We start from the raw sequence: 6,242 nt of genomic DNA, 5'->3' as shown, positions 1-6,242 counted from the left end.
AAATGCCATATCCTCAGAGGCTTCAGAAGGCGTCCAAAGAAAAGCAATTCTCTAAATTTTTAGATGTCTTTAAGAAGCTGCAGATCAACATTCCTTTTGCAGAGGCTCTGGAGCAAATGCCTCTCTATGCTAAATTTATGAAGAATTGTTGACCCACAAGAGGAATTGGAAGGAACAAGAGACAGTGGTGTTAACCAAGGAATGTAGTGCCATAATTCAACACCACCTTCCTGAGAAGATGCCAGACCCAGGGAGCTTTGTCATTCCTTGCACCATTGGAGAAGTCGGCATTCAGAGAGCTTTATGTGATCTTGGAGCTAGCATCAACCTCATGCCACTTTCAGTGATGAAAAAGCTTAAAATTGAGGAGGTAAAACCCACTCGTATTTCTCTTCAACTTGCTGATCTTTCTATTAAATTACCTGTGGGTGTGGTTGAGGATTTACTTGTTAAAGTAGAACCATTTATTTTCCCTGTTGATTTTGTTATATTAGACATGGAAGAGGAGGTAAAACCCTCTATTATACTTGGTAGACCCTTTTTAGCTACAGGTAGAGCTGTGATTGATGTGCAAAAGGGTGAATTAACCCTGAGGGTCAATGAGGAACATGTGGTCCTAAATGTTTTTGAAGCCCTCAAGTACCCTAATGATTCTGAAGGGTGTATGAAAATAGATGTTATTGAACCATTTGTTCAAGAAGTACTGGAAACTGAGGTACTTAATGATGTTCTGGATCCTATTTCTGAGTATGAATTAATTGAAGTTGATGATTCACCACCCCAAAAGGAGCTGATGAACACGCCAATAAAGTAGGAGGAAGTCCCCAAGCTTGAGCTCAAACCTTTACCCCCTTCTCTGAAATATGTGTTCTTGGGTGGAAATGATTCATATCCAGTGATTATTAGCTCTTCTCTAAAGCCTGAAGAAGAAGAGGCGCTTATTTCAGTGCTCAAGAGCCATAAAACAGCTCTTGGGTGGACCATTAGTGACTTGAAGGGGATTAGTCCAACCAAGTGTATGCACAAGGTCCTCCTTGAAGATGATGCTAAACCAGTTGTGCAACCACAAAGGAGACTTAATCCAACTATGAAAGAGGTGGTACAAAAAGAGGTAATGAAATTATGGGAAGCAGGTATTATTTACCCTATTTCTGACAATCCTTGGGTAAGCTCCTGTGCAGGTAGTTCCCAAGAAAGGAGGGATGACAGTGATCAAGAATGAAAAAAATGAGCTTATTCCTACAAGAACAGTCACAGGATGGAGAATGTGCATAGACTACAGGAGGCTCAACACTGCTACACGGAAGGATCATTTCCCTCTGCCTTTCATTGATCAGATGTTTGAGAGGTTAGCTGGTCATGCTTTTAATTATTTTCTAGATGGGTATTCTGGAAATAATCAAATTACAGTGGACCCTCAAGATCAAGAGAAGAAAATATTCACATGCCCCTTTGGAGTATTTGCTTACAGGAGAATGCCATTTGGACTTTGTAATGCTCCAGCAACTTTTCAGAGGTGTATGCTTTCAATTTTTTCTGATATGGTTGAAAAGTTTATTGAGATATTTATGGATAACTTTTCTGTTTTTGGTAATTCTTTTGAATCCTGCCTTAAGCATTTATCTCTTGTCTTGAAATGGTGTCAAGAATCAAACCTTGTTTTAAATTGGGAAAAATACCATTTTATGGTCACAGAAGGCGTTGTTCTTGGACACCGGATTTCAAGTAAGGGGATTGAGGTAGACAGAGCAAAGGTGGAGGTAATTGAAAAATTACCACCACCAACTAATGTAAAGGCAGTTAGGAGTTTTCTTGGGTCTATGCACCCTAACACTATTGCATGTACACAACTCTTCAACATCTCCCGGTATCTCGCAAAAATTTCACGTGTGAAATTTATTGCACCTGATTTCTCCAGCTCTGGAAACTCTGTTTGGATGACAGGGGTCCCATACGATGACCGAAACTCGAGCTTATCTTCATTGTCTCTGAGGAATTCCACATACCGTTGGAAATTTATTATGAATTCAAGAATCCCGTACCTACTATCCACAAACCGCCTAAGCTTCGCATGCAGTGATTCGCATCGAAAAGTTGTCTTAATGCCAGTAAAGAACCTTCCACGTATGTAAGCCGTTGCCCACGACAACTTCTTCGAGTATAAATCCTTCACCCACTCATGATTCTTCACGCCACACTGACTCACCATCGCTTTCCACTGCAACTCAAACTCCATCCACCTCTATGTCTGCTAGCATGCAGTGCCTAAACAAGGATGTATACCTCGGCATACATACATTGGAAGTAGCATTCCTCAGTAGGTGCCATGCGCAAAGCCTATGATGAGCATCGAAAAAGACCTTGTGGATAGCTATTCGCATTGATCTATCCCCATCAGTAATTATGGCCTTTGGAGCTCTGCCATCCATACATTCAAAAAATATTCTTAGAACCCATACGTACGAAGATTGTGTCTTACTTGAAACCATTGCGGTTGCAAAAACACATTGTGATTGTTAACCCTAGAGAAAACAACGACTGGAAGATTGTATTTGTTTTGTCCATGCGTAGCATCAAAGGCAAGAACATCACCGAATAATTTGAAATCCTCCTGACTAAAACCGTCACTCAAGAACAAGTCACACATGTGTTAACCAACCCCCACCTCGTACCTCCAATATATTTTCTCATCTCTCCTAGAAGCCACCTCCAAGAACCTTAGCGCTGCATTCACATCACCATTGTGCAAGGACCGCTATCGCCTAACCTCGTTTTACATGTCTCGCTTGGTGAATGATACGCAGCTGAAACCCCCCGACTTGTGCTGCAATTGACTCATATATTTTTGGGATCAAAATCCCCACTTGCCTTAGGCTATCCATGTGCGCTATGTCAACATCCGAAATCCTCCTATGCGAGAGCAAGTGCTCCACAAACTTTTGAGGCAAAAGATCATGGTTATGGTCATCCACAAAACGTGCCACAAACTACTTTCCCGTGCCAACCCTTAGCTTTATCCGCATCTCGGCAGGACACCCACAACCGGTCACAACTTTGTGCTCTCTTTTGCAATCCTGATTTTCTAGCCATTTCTTATCCTGAAAACATTCTCTATTACACAAATACGTAATTCGCACAAATTCTCCTCTCTTGTTTTTTTTATCTTCTTACCTTGTCGTACGGCAAAACCCTTTGCCGACTGTACTCTTCATATATACGAGCAGCTTCCTTAGGATTTTTGAACTCCATTCACAAAAAATCATTAGCTATTATTGTCACAATATGCAGTCATTCCATTTTTGGCACTTTACTGTCCTTTGCCTACTTCAACCTCATCATCTTCCATTCCCATGTCTTGTACTATTTTCTGAAAACATAATTAATTCAGCTACTCAGTCCACATTGCCAAACTTAATGAATGAAGTTATTTGCAAAATCACATTGCATTGCAACATTGTAAAATCGATCTTTTAACCGAACCTCACTACCACATACCTCTTTGAAGGTAATGTCCCCTACCCTTTCACTCATTTCATCCAATACTGCCTCATCTGCAAATGCACCATCTAGCCAGGATCCAGGATCCTTTTCCATTCCGATTCACTATGTCTCTCCTTCACACCACCTAAGCTCAAAATCAATCTGACCAGCTCTTGAAATGATTATTTTCTGAAATATCTCAGCAATTCCAATTTCAACAAGTAATTATTTCATACAACCTGACTTAAACAAGTACAATTCACAATATTAAACCTCCAACACTATCATTAAACTAGTAATTTCAATTTCACGCTCATTCACATTAACTCAACATACACTTAACATGCAAGAAATAACCATATTGTTGTCTCATGAGTAATCTCCCACTTAAACCTTTCCCAAATTTCATTTCCTAACGACCCCGTTGCAAGCACACTCCCAACATTACTGCACTTCTCCCATTCAAACCACTACCCGAATTCAAACACAGAACAAAAAAAATGCCGATCTTCTGAATTAGTGCTTCCTACCCCTAACTACGTAATTACCTACACTATTTTACCAAGAGCCGATCGCACTCATACTTACCATCGCATTAGGAGCATTACCCACCTCTCCTACAATCCCATACTCAATAAACCACGTCAATGCCTCACAATACACCATTCCCCATTACAAGCAAACTTTTAAAATTGTATATACCTCATCATAAACGTCATCTACATCTAATGTGTCTTTATTACTAACTTTAGTTACAACGGTTTTTAGCCTAACATTACCCCCTTTTGTCTCGATACATCGAAGTGAATTTTCTTTCTTAAAATGATCGTTGACCTTGTCCAAAATCTCCTAAAGCTGCCAGCGACACCGTCCTTTTGCAATGCCACCAACCATCCCGCCTTTAGCGTCTTCCATTTCTGACACCACCGGAAGACCCAAAATTACTAACTAGCGCCTTCATTCACAATACCAGCTTGGCTTCTACTCTCTCCCCAGTCCAATCCAGTTGAGTTGTTACCCACACGCTCTCTCCCCAAATAGCTGACCCAGCTCGTAGTTTCCTTAGTAAAAATCTAAGATGTAATTGTAATTTTATTCTTTGCAAAAGACAAAAAATACACTTCTACCTGGTAACACTAGGAATAACGCTGTTCCATAAAAGACAATGGTACACCTGATAACTTTCTGTAATTATATTAGCATAATTGTAGACTTTTAAGTTGGGCCTTTTTTTCTAGATAAAAGGATGGGTTTATTATGGGCTGGGACATGTTGATGGCTCATTAGAGGGGAAAAAAAGATTGTATGCTTATTTTATGGTTCTTTTCCATTTCGATTTTCATATCCACCCTTCTATTATTGTGTGAACAATTAATTACTCCAAATTCTTTCTTTTGCCATAATAATGCTTATTTAAACTCATAATTCAATTAGTTTATGCTATCATATTTTTTGTTATAACATTATTAGTTATAAAAAATAATAGATAGCAAATGAAGTCACTAAAGATTATCATATAAACTTAAACTAATTTCACATTAGTTAATGTCCACACTTTACAAATCAATTTCAATTTTTTTTTTGCATGAAAATAAAGGAAAGCAATTAGACATTTCTAAAGTATATACCATAACTGCATGTTACCAAATTATCGCAAAGCTACTATAACCAAGCCTACTTGTTTTCTTGTATTAAAACAATTTATGAAAGAAAAGCCCAACACACATAGGACCATTGCCTCCCACCTTAATTAACTCACCTAAACCTTAATTCAATTTGAAAATGTTGTTAAATTCATCACGCAATGAGAACAGTGATATGCGTTGTTGCATCTGAAGATTCCCTGCAAAATGTCACTTCTAGTTCTCTCACATACATACTTGGCATAATATGATAGCAGACATCGTATTTCTACACATATAGAAAGACAGTATTTTTTACACTGAAGAATCTACCTTTTCTATAATAAGCTTTTAGATTATTTTCAGTAGAGAACTCGTCTCAGTCTTTATTTATGGCTCATTTGTCATTAAAAATAACTTAACATCGGCCTTTGCGTAATAAATAGTAAATAGAACTCAAAACATTTCTTTCTTTTATATTAGAAAGAACTAACTTTAGTCCCTATTGTGATCCCATTTAATTAATTAATTAAAATAATTAAAATTAATATAGTTACTATTTTTTTTACAATAATATTATTAAAAATATTAATATTAAAAAAAATTAATGACTTCATATATAACAATAGTGCACAATATATAATTTGAGATTAAACTAATTTATAAAATTACGCAATATAAAGAAAAACATAGTGAAGCTCTATAGTTGACAACAAGTATTGTGAAATTGGCATATGTGTTCAATTAAGTATTCTTTCAACTGTTGATGTTGATGCCTATTATGAAGTTGGGCATTTCTCTAGAGAAATTAATGGTATGGTATAAAATCTTTCTCTTCCAACTGTGGTTGTGATAAGCCATTTTTGACATTGTCATACTCTAAGCCTTGAGCAAAATTTTCTGCATAGGTATCTCTTTCATCCTCAACAATCATATTATGCAATATAATATAAGCTTTCATTATTTTTTCAAGCATTCAATTGTGGTGCTTTCGCCTATGCGCATGTAAAACCCTAATTTTTTAAAAATTAAATAATTGACTATTTACAAATTATTATATTATATTGAGATGCAATTTTTAAAAAAATTATTTTAACAAAAATAATTAAATAGAATTTTATAATTATTGAAGTTTAATTT

The sequence above is a fragment of the Arachis ipaensis genome, chromosome B09, assembly GCF_000816755.2.
Source record: "Arachis ipaensis cultivar K30076 chromosome B09, Araip1.1, whole genome shotgun sequence".
Taxonomy (NCBI): domain Eukaryota; kingdom Viridiplantae; phylum Streptophyta; class Magnoliopsida; order Fabales; family Fabaceae; genus Arachis; species Arachis ipaensis.
Note: the sequence above shows the minus strand (reverse complement) of the source record.